The sequence below is a fragment of the Rosa chinensis genome, chromosome 5 (genome assembly GCF_002994745.2).
Source record: "Rosa chinensis cultivar Old Blush chromosome 5, RchiOBHm-V2, whole genome shotgun sequence".
In the NCBI taxonomy this organism is placed as follows: Eukaryota; Viridiplantae; Streptophyta; class Magnoliopsida; order Rosales; family Rosaceae; genus Rosa; species Rosa chinensis.
In genome coordinates, this window is record NC_037092.1 from 73630447 (window position 1) to 73641620 (window position 11174).

An 11174-nucleotide genomic window follows, 5' to 3' on the forward strand; every position below is an offset into this window, starting at 1 on the left:
TGGCAATGCTGGTGGTTTTAGACCTACTGGAAATGCAGGCAACAATCTCACTTGTCAGTGGTGCAACAAGGTTGGTCATGGGGCCAAAACCTGCAGATCTCTCCCTAATGCTCAGAATGCTAACAACTCAAACACTCAAGGTGGATGTCAATACTGTGGAAGGCATGGACATACAGCAGACAGATGCTACTTCATTATTGGATTCCCTGGTCAACAAAGTGAACCTGAAGAAGCAACTGCAATGCTTGCTGCCACCAATCTTGCTCCTCAATACTGGCTTGCTGATACTGGAGCTACTAATCATATGACTCACAATCCTCAAGTGCTTAACAATGTGATCCCTTATCCTACAACTGATGGAGTGCAGATTGGTAATGGTAACCAACTTGCCATTACTCATATTGGCAATGCCATGTTGGGGATACTTAAACTAGACAATATCTTGCTTATTCCTGATCTTGCTGCACATTTGCTTTCCATTTATCAACTGTGCAAACAAAAGAACTGCAGTGTGTGGTTGGATGAATTTATGTGTGTGATTCAGGACAAGGTACAGGGCAAAATTTTGTACCAGGGGCTGAGTAAGTAGGGCCTATACCCCATACCATTTGATCTACCCATATTCAATAAAGCTTCTGCAACAACAAGTAGAAATAATAAAGATTCTGTGCAAGCATATACAACTCCTCAGCAATCTGCATTTCTTGGACAACAAGTGAAGCATAGTCTTTGGCATCAAAGACTTGGTCATCCTGCAAATGAAATTGTCAAACTCATGTTGCAGAAATGCAAGATAGAACAACTTGTAGATTGTATGAAGACAGTGTGTGAGCCATGTCTGCTAGGAAAATTTCATAAGCTACCCTTTTCTGCCTCTCAAACTAGGTGTGCTTCACCCTTTGAACTTGTACACTCTGATGTTTGGGGTCCTTCCCCACATCTCTCCATAGATGGTTATAGATACTTTGTCCTATTCATTGATGATTGTACAAGGTTTACTTGGGTGTTCCCAATGAAAAATAAAAATGAAGTTCTTGGTTACTTCAAATCAATGTGTGCTATTATCTCTACTCAATTCTCTTCTTCTGTCAAAATTCTTAGAAGTGATGGAGGTGGTGAATACATTAACAACATGTTTAGAGATTTTCTCAGCTCCAAGGGAATCATTCATCAATGTTCATGTCCCTACACTCCTGAACAAAATGGGGTTTCAGAAAGGAAAAATAGACATATTCGAGAGACTGCTGTGACTTTACTGCAGAATGCTTCACTTCCTAACCAGTTTTGGTTTCATGCTTGTGCTACTGTTACTTACTTGATCAACAAGATGCCTACTGTTGTACTCTCTATGAAATCACCCTTTGAGATGTTATATCATGTTGTACCAAATGTTGACATGCTTAGAGTTTTTGGGTGCACTTGTTATCCACTCTTGACCTTTCCAATCAGAACAAACAAACTGTAACCTAAAACTATCAGATGTGTGTTCCTTGGATTTGTTGCAGGCTATAAAGGCTACATTTGCTACAGTCCAACCAGTAAGAGGTACATTATTTCCAGGCATGTATTCTTTGAGGAAACAACTTTCCCTTATGCAGTCTGCAAGGTCATGCCTCCTCCAGCTACATCAGTTACATCCAAAAAGGATTCATCTTTGCTCACTCAGACCTCCTCCCAGGTTACACCTTCCTTCACCCTTACTCAGTCTCACACTCAACCATCATTGAATGGACCTGCATCTGATAGTGCACCTATACAATCTGTCTCTACATCAACACTTCAGTCATCTGATCAGGGTTCTCCTACTTCATCTAATAATGCTGTATCTACTGCTTATGATATCACATCTTCAAATATTGAATCATTTGATAAAACACATGAGTATACAGAACATGAAGCTGTGATAAATGAATGCAATTTTATGGATAATGATCCTCATATAGTTGTTCCTGTCTCAACTTCTGCCACATCACAAAATCTTTTTGATTCTCAAGTTGATACAACTATTCAGTTTACTAAAACTGATGGCATGCTATCCATCTCTGCTCAACCTGGAAATGGTTCTATCTCTGTTGTTCTTCAAAGTGAAAATACTCATACTCCTTCCAGTCAGGTATCAGAAGCTAATGTTCTTCATCCAGTTGAAGGTGTTGCTGCATCTCACCAAAATGATCATCACATGTTAACTAGAGCCAAACGAGGAATTCAGAAAAAGAAGTGTTTTGTTTCCTTGCTCTCACATCTCAGCCTTAATCCTAAGGCCACTGAGCCACCCAACTACAAAGCTGCCCTTCAAATACCTGAATGGAAGGCTGCAATGGATGAGGAGTACAATGCCTTGATGCAACAGCAAACCTGGACTCTTGTACCATTACCAGCTAACAAAAACCTTGTCTCCTACAAATGGCTCTTTAAGGTCAAGCGCCATGCTGATGGCACCATTTCACGACATAAAGCAAGATTAGTGGCTCGTGGTTTTAGTCAAGAATATGGTGTTGACTCTGATGAAACCTTCTCCCCAGTAGTAAGACATACCACTGTGCGTTTGATTCTGTGTCTTGCTGCCTACCACAATTGGTCTCTTCATCAAATGGATGTTAAAAATGCCTTTCTACATGGTCTGTTGAATGAAGAAGTATATATGACACAGCCAGGAGGTTTTGTTAGCTCTGTCACACCTCACTTTGTCTGCAAACTTAACAAGTCTCTCTATGGTTTAAAACAGGCCCCCAGAGCATGGAATGAACGATTCACTAGTTTTCTACCCAATATTGTGTCAGGACCCACCCCGGAATTACCTTCCTAACTCCAAGATGGACCTGGGGGGCCCACTTTTCGGGAAAATCCGACAGAACTTCCCCTAAAAGTGGACAACCCTAACCTGCTGAAACACTTCTAAGTATAATAAATTTATATGCTTGAAGCCACCCTGCTTCCAAGCAACAATCCGCAAATTCCCAAGTATAAACATCGTACTACACAAACTACACAAACATAACCATTTACATAAATTACAACCAGCAAATTAAATCTCTCGACTTCCTCCAATATTATACAACTCCCATACGCACATAATTATACAAATGTATAAATCCACCCTTTTTAAAGTAATCAGAGCAATCTAAAGAACACACTCAGAATATAATACATAAAGTAGGTTAATAAATAACCTACTGAGGATAGATGGCAAAGGTGGTGCTAGCCTCCACTCTTAAGCGGTCAGCAACGCTGCGATCTGGGCAATTGAATCCAAAGGGCCCAGGGGGAAAGTACATAAAAACGTTAGCGTGAGTGGACAAAATAAATAAATATAAGGGAAGAAAAGTTTATACTTTCCCACAAATTTACATTATAAAATCTCGATGCATGCAACGTTTAAAAAAACGTATTTCTTTAAATTCAAAACTCGTGAAAAACATATCAGCCCCGCTGGTTAAAAGAAATCGGACTAGCCCCGCTAGTCAAGTAATGATAAAATATGGGGAAGAAATTTCACCATACGAAAGAAGGGAGCCTCCCAGGCTCGGGTCGGAGTGTCCCACACTCTGGAGCATCCCATGCTCTGCTCTTACTCACCCACAAACACATAGTAAGCAGGGAGGAGTACTAATAGGCTAGCTAGCAATAAATATGACGACCCAGGTATGGTGGGTAAAAACTATTAAAATCCAATAAATCCTTAAGGCTTCTCCATGTCCCACGAATAAAGAAAACACAGGTACGATTCCCAACCGTACCCGGAAATTCTAGTAAAGTCGTATAAATTAACAACGTGTCCCACACGGTAAAAGAATGGTTAGATTATCAGTGAGGCATTCCCAATGCCAAAATCGAAATTCGATAAATAAACATGGAGATTTACTCCAACAAAACTCAACTTGAAAATAAGTCTCAAATCGATGAATATAAATATTAAATAAATAGTATAAATCCGGAAATCACATCGGAAACAATTCGTTGAAAATCAACATCAATTATAAATTCGAATCCGAGCATAACAACTTAATAACCGAAACTCACAACCGGTATAAATCATAATTATTTCATGAAAATCATTATTGGAAGCAAATCCACGAGATAAATCATAATCAAAATCCGAAATCAATTCATATGCTCGGAAAGTAATATGTTAATTAAATAGTACTTTAGTATAAATGCATGCATCACTTATTTAAAAACAAAAGTCCACTCACAGTGTACGGCTAAGCCTGCCGTCGATTTGAACCCTCCTCGAGGGAATCCTCCTCACGTCCTGTACAATATAACGTTCGTAAACCAATAATTACTGGAGGGAAAACTAAATTACGATAAATAAAACCAAACCCTAACATTATCTTTATTTGCTCAAAACCTCCCAATCTTCTTCACTAATGTTATTCCCTTAAGGTATGGGCTTTAGGACCGAATCCAGGAAATCCGATGGATGGATTCCTCGTAATTCAATTAACAATTCCATCATTGGTCAACATCAAAATTCATATTCATTCCATCTCCAATTCTATCCCAAAGCTGCTATTACGAAACTAGATGTATAATTGACTAATTATCTCAACAACAAAAGTCAAAGTCCGGCCAAACACAGTCTCACGCGCTGGTACCAACCTCCACCACCGGCTACCAAATTTCATGTACAGCAACAATTCAACACACTGATTAAACTTCTCAACTACAACATCCCCAAATTTTACCTGGAAATAGTCGAATTCGACCGGCGAAAATAACCAAGAAATTCAAGAACCCTAGGTTATCGATTCGGCCCCTACACGACAAATCTTGATTCGAGGCTAGGGGCGAAATGATCTCCGTCGAAAACCAAGCCTTCAAAGCCGATATGGTGACCGGAGGTAGCCTGAATCGCCGGAAATCGGCAATAATGGAGAACTGCTACAGTGACTTTCCCCGCTCCGAATCGAGCTTCTTCGGCCAAATCTTCGAAAAATACCTCCACAGATGTAACAAGGGGAAGGAGGCGAGCTTGGGAATGGCCGGATTGCATCCTGGGTCGGCCGGAGGAGGAAGAAATCGAAGGGGAAAGATCGGGCCGAAAGGGAGGAAGGGTCGGGGAAGAGAAGAGAGAGTTACCGGGGGGGCTGGGTAAAATTTCCGAAAATGGAAATCTACCAACAGTAACTTCCATATATATATAAATTACCATGAACAGTAACTTCTACATTTTTGGCCATAACTCTTATATACTAAGTCCAATTTTTACGCACCACATATGCACGCGCTCGGTTTAACGTCCCCTACAACTTTCATGAAGAACATTTCCTCAAATTTTGACCCGAACAAAAGTCAACTTTTAGGGCCACAAAAATAACAATAAAAAGTAAAAATTGTAAGTATCCGACCATTACCGTCCAAAAAGTGAGTAAATCGTTAATTCTAGATTCGGGACGTAACATATTGGCTTTGTCTCATCATATGCAGATCCAAGCTTGTTCATTAAACAATGTCAAGATAATACTGTGTTCTTGCTCCTGTATGTGGATGATATAATCATCACAGGATCCTGTGCATCACTTATTAACTCTGTGAAGGCTGCTCTTCACAATGAGTTTGATATGAAGGATTTAGGCAAACTACACTTCTTCTTAGGACTTGAAATTCAATACCTGCTTGATGGTCTCTTTGTTTCCCAGCTCAAATATGCCAAGGATCTCATTCATAAATCTGGCCTGGATGATTGTCATATTCATACTACCCCATGCAAGTCTGGCCTCAAGCTTCTCCAAGACACTGGTGTTCCCTTACAGTCTCATGATTTTACTCAATTTAGAAGTATGGTTGGATGTCTTCAGTACCTGACGTTTACTCGACCTGACATCTCCTATGCTATCAATTCAGTGTGCCAATTCTTGCACAACCCTACAGATATACATCTGTATGCAGCTAGAAGGATATTAAAGTATGTCAAAGGTACACTTCATCAGGGCATCTATTACAGAAAGTGTACTCATCCTGCACCTAACAATCACTCTCTTTCTGCCCTTACTCTTCAGGCCTACTGTGATGCTGATTGGGCAGGTGATCCTAATGATAGAAAGTCTACTACTAGCTTTGTTCTCTTGTTACATGGATCTCCTATCTCCTGGTGTAGCAAGAAACAAATAGCTGTTTGTCGCTCTTCCACTGAGGCTGAATATAGGAGCATGGCTGATACTGCATCAGAGATTATGTGGTTACTGCTTTTGCTTCATGATCTACATGTTTCCCTTGCTGCAGTTCCAATCCTACACTGTGATAATATATCTGCTCTTGCCCTTGCCACTAATCCTGTGTATCACTCCAAGTTAAAACACATTGAGGTAGATGTGCATTTCACCAGAAATTAGGTCAAGGCTAGATCTCTCAAGCTTCAATTTGTTACATCCAAGGACCAACTTGCAGATTTGTTCACCAAGGGCCTTTGCTCACCACAGCACACATATCTTTGTGACAGCTTGATGTTGCTTACCTCCCATCAAGCTGAGGAGGGGTGTTAACCATATAGCATGATTACCACAGCTCATTAGTCCTCTTTTGTGTGTTTTCTGTTAATTAGGGTTAATTAGGATTAGTCACGTGTTTTCTACTAATTAAGTTTCTGTTAGTAATTAGCTCAGGATGTGTTATGAGCTGACACGTGTCCTCTATCCCTTTTATCCTCCAGCTATTATATAAACCCTGTAACGATCTCAACAACTCAATTTTGGTATAATACAGTTAGAGAGCTTTCTCTCTTTTCTCTCTATTTTGCTTCATCTTCAAGCTTGCTTTTCAGCTTTCAACAAGTACTCTTTTCAACCTTATTATTTATGGTAATAGTTGCTAGAGTGTGTTACAATCGATTGTTGGAGTCTAAAGCATTTAGTTTTGAGCACTTATGGCCCTAACAAGGTATAGAGATTAAGACTAATATAGGGTAGCCAAAACCTAAGTATTCTTTCTTCTACTTCTTTTTGCTTAGGGTTTGACTATTATTTCATGACAGTCAATTTAACTTTCTTTTCGACCTTTTAATGCTAAATGAAAATCTGACAAAACATTTTAAGCATCTTTTAAAGTAATCACCATCATTCCATACAATTTTGGATTTGTTTGGAGGACCTTGAATTCCATGGTAACCCTTGATGTGATACATTCCATCTTTCTATCTATCTTATTTTATGTCGTAGTTAATTAGTTTATTTATCAATTAAAAAATTTTCAAAAACATTGTGACATTTCGAGTGATAGAGAGCAAAATGGTATATAAAAGCTTCATTCATTTTCCACTTATTATATTGGCTATAATCTAGAAACTTCCTGAGAGGAAAAGCTTTGCAGAGATGTCCAAGAATTACAGTACTCTGTGACTCCCAAAATCCTAAACCCCACTTGACCTTTGCCTCAAAGCCATAAGCTCTCTCTTCTATCTTTCAGCAGCTCAAGGGCTTGTTGGAAAGGAGTGAACTTTATTTGGTAAGCTCCTAAACCCAAATGGGTTTTTATGGGTCTCCTTGCCCTGTGCTTCTTTTGGCTTCAAGAAATACCCAAATGCTAACTTTTCTGGGTTTACTTGAAGTTTTTGCAGGAAAGATTTGAGGAGGTTGAAGGATTTCGTTTTTAATCTTGGACAGAAGACCATTTGAGGTAAGAGTCTCTTCTTCTCCTTTCATACTTCCATAAAGGTCACTACTTTTTCCTTAGGCTTTAGGTGTCTGAAGCTATAGTGGTTACCATTGTTTAATGTGTAAAATAACGAGTATTGTGTTTGTGAAATTGTCCATTGTATTTTTGATTCTATGGTTGTATGTTTTTTGATGTGTTTGTGCTATGTGCAAATGTTAACTTTACATTGGGTTTTCAGAAACCCATTTCTCTGTTCATTAGTGGAAGGATTCCAAGCCAAGTTTATATTACTTGCAATGGCTGATGAACCTACAAGAAAGATTAGCCTGAAGGCCTTAGTAAACAGGGGGAACAAAAGAGTTATCTTTATGGAGTCTGGCCATGAATTTGTTGATGTTCTCTTAAGCTACTTGACAATCCCCATAGGAACAATTATCAAGCTTGGCCGTAACAACAGTAATTTGGCACCACTGGGAATAGGTTGCATGAACAATTTGTATGCAAGTGTTGTGAATATGGATGTGCAGCATTTCAGGACTGAAGCTTGTAGGGACATGTTGCTATGTCCTCGAAATGGAGCTGGATCGACTTTAAAGAGCCTCAAACTCAAAATTGATGACTGTGATCCTACACAGTACTTTAAGTGCTCGAATGTGTCTTGCCGCACATCTCCGGCTAGGCTAAGCTATTACAGAAGTGTTCGCTGTTGTCGTTGTGGAAATCAAATGGACTCAAAGAGCAACCTTTTAGTTGGCTGTCTTGATGGGGTGTTTGTAAAAGGACTAGCCAGACTTATAATTAGTGATGATTTACAAGTCATGCCTGCAGTAACATCAGTAAGCTCTTCTTTGTTGATGAAGCCTGGGGTCATGGATTCAAATACTATTGAGGAGGTGACTTTGGACACTGGAGTTGATGAGGTAATTGAATATGCTAAATTTGTGTTTAGATGTAGAATTGTGTGGCTGTTTTCTGATCCTTACAAAAATGAATATGCTAAATTGAATACCATTGTTTAATTTTTGTTTTTCTACCAGGTTGTCAATTTGCTGATGTGCTCATTTATATCAAAATCACCTCTGACTGATGTTCTTCTACAGCATAGACCATTAGCAAACTTGAATAAAAATATCAGTAACCAACCAATATGTGTAGATTACTATTCTGCAAGAGTAGAAGACACAGTGAATGATGAAGCAAACATTACTTTGAAGCTTATACTAAGCAAATCGAAGAAGGTGATTTGCTATGCAGAAGCAGAGGAAGATTTTGTTAATTTGCTTTTCAGCTTCCTAGTTCTTCCACTTGGATTTTTGTTAAAACAAATGCGGCTTGGTACTTTGAAGGGATGCATTGATCACCTGTACAAAAGTGTCCGGGATCTTGATCAGCAGCTCTTGAAGTCTAGATACTCTAAGGAAGTACTAGTTAATCCCAAGCTTCCCCCAGGATTTTGCTACCAGAACCATCCTTTAGGTATTGGAACGGCCACATTTCATATTGCGGCAGCTGAAATCGTGGACCCAAAATCCCCTTCTGGTGAAGACAGTGATCAAGGATTCTTAAAAGGACCAGCACTATTTGTGGTGACTGACAATCTTATTGTAAGTCCGGTATCTTCAGTCTTGGGCCCATCTATTCTGGACAAAATGAATGTGCCTATCACTGATATTGAAGTGCAAACAGTGCTTGTGGGCAAGGAAGAGGTGAGTTCTACAACTTTCCATTTCATCTCCGCAAATGAATCATTCTCTTGAATTTGTATCTCTTTGCAATCATAAGCCTATTGTCTATCACTGAAGTTTGAGTTATTGTAGAATTCAGTGGAATGTTGCTGCATTGACTCCCCTCCCCTGCATCAACTCATTATACACCTCCAATCTCACTATAGATCCGCAACCTTGCACCTGTCACTTGCTTTATACACATAATTTAAATTTAGTTTGTATTGAAAGTAACTGCTTGAAAACTAATTTGTTCATTTTTATTATGTTTCTTACTGCAGGCTTTTGGTCTTTTGGTGGCATCTTTTGTTTGTGACTCTGCTCTAACAAGTGTCTTACTTGGGAAGATAAAGCAGGAACAATGAAGATCATGATGCTGGATTATTCTATTGCATTTGGTTTTAGAAACTTGGAACTCTAGTAAGTAGTTCTCTTTATCGCCTTCGTAATTAGAGAAGTGAAAGCAAGCAAGTCCGGATTGGTTGCTTAGTTATCTCTTATACTTATTGAGTCGCAAAAATTTCCAAAAACAATGAGGATTAGTACCAGCTTACCTTAATTGGACATGGTTTTGTATCTCCTACTTCTATGCTTACTGTTAAATTGTGGTTAGATCTAATGTAAGCATAATGTAGAATACATATGCAGATCATACTTTCACTTCATCAAAGACATATATATATATATATATATATATATATATATATATATATATATACAAGGGGCTTCCACTAAGGGATCCCTTTTTTTGGTCTTTTATAGGGATAGGCATTAGACCAACTTTTCGATCATATTTTCACATCTTAACCGTTCAGTTTTTAGGTCCTAATGTATAGATCACTTCTGCAAATTTTCAGCCAAATTGGTGATCGTTAAGGCATCTAAATCTGCAATTTACACGAACGGACCGAATCTGTCGAACCGGAACCATTCGTGTTTATACTGGTAAATTGCAGTTTTGGATGCCTTAACGATCATCAAATTGGCTGAAAATTTGCAGAAGTGATCTATAAATTAGGACCTAAAAACTGAACGGTTAAGATGTGAAAATATGATCGAAAAGTTGGTATAATGCCTATCCCTATAAAAGACCAAAAAAAGGGATCCCTCACTAGAAGGGCCCTATATATATATATATATATATATATATATATATATATATATATATATCCTGAATAACATGGCTAGATAAGTTATTTAAGACAAGGATGAAGGATGACTTACCTACATCTGTATATTGCTCATCTCACCAAATCGCTGCGGTTATGTGGTAAAGGAAAGTCCTACAGGGGCGACCTGAGAACACACGATTAGGTACTCTCACTTCAGGATTGTGGTGAGGGTGTTCACATGTGGTCTCAGGTCACTCCTATGGGACTCCTCTACCCGTTGTGGCTGGCTTATGCTAGGAACTTGCATACATCTCTACATTGCTCATCTTATCATTTTATAAGCGCGATTATGTGGTAGAGGAAGCCCCGCAGGGGCGACCTGAGAACACGTGTAATGCAAAATAACACCATCACTCTCACTCTAGGTTGTGGTGAGAGTGCACACATGTGATCTCAAGTCGCCCCTGTGGGACTCCTCTACCATTCTGCGCTTATGGATGGCTTATGCTGAGAACTTGGTAATTTATGGAGGGCTGAATAGAGTACCACAGTACTCAATTTGAAGTTGTACTACACCGCAGTACGCAGTACAAAATTAATAAACGTGGGGGGATTTTTCTGATTGTCTCTGTGATTGTGACCATGACTTTGTACTACTTCATTGCTGTATTTTGATTATGTACTATAGGCCTCAACGACCTTGTACTACTTGAATGCACTTCTTTTGCATTTGTACTATAGGCGT

At 39.0% G+C, this 11174-nt stretch overlaps 2 long non-coding RNA genes across 2 annotated transcripts; one reads left to right on the forward strand and one right to left on the reverse strand.

Moving 5' to 3' along the window:
• Positions 1-7227: 7227 nt before the first annotated feature.
• LOC112167803 lies at positions 7228-7971 on the forward strand. Its single transcript, XR_005800532.1, has 3 exons — positions 7228-7443; positions 7547-7614; positions 7832-7971. It is a non-coding gene; the product is annotated as an uncharacterized LOC112167803 (long non-coding RNA).
• A 740-nt stretch (positions 7972-8711) lies between these two features.
• LOC112167804 lies at positions 8712-10933 on the reverse strand. Its single transcript, XR_002923944.2, has 2 exons — positions 10542-10933; positions 8712-9510 (listed from the first exon to the last, which is right to left on the reverse strand). It is a non-coding gene; the product is annotated as an uncharacterized LOC112167804 (long non-coding RNA).
• Positions 10934-11174: the final 241 nt, after the last annotated feature.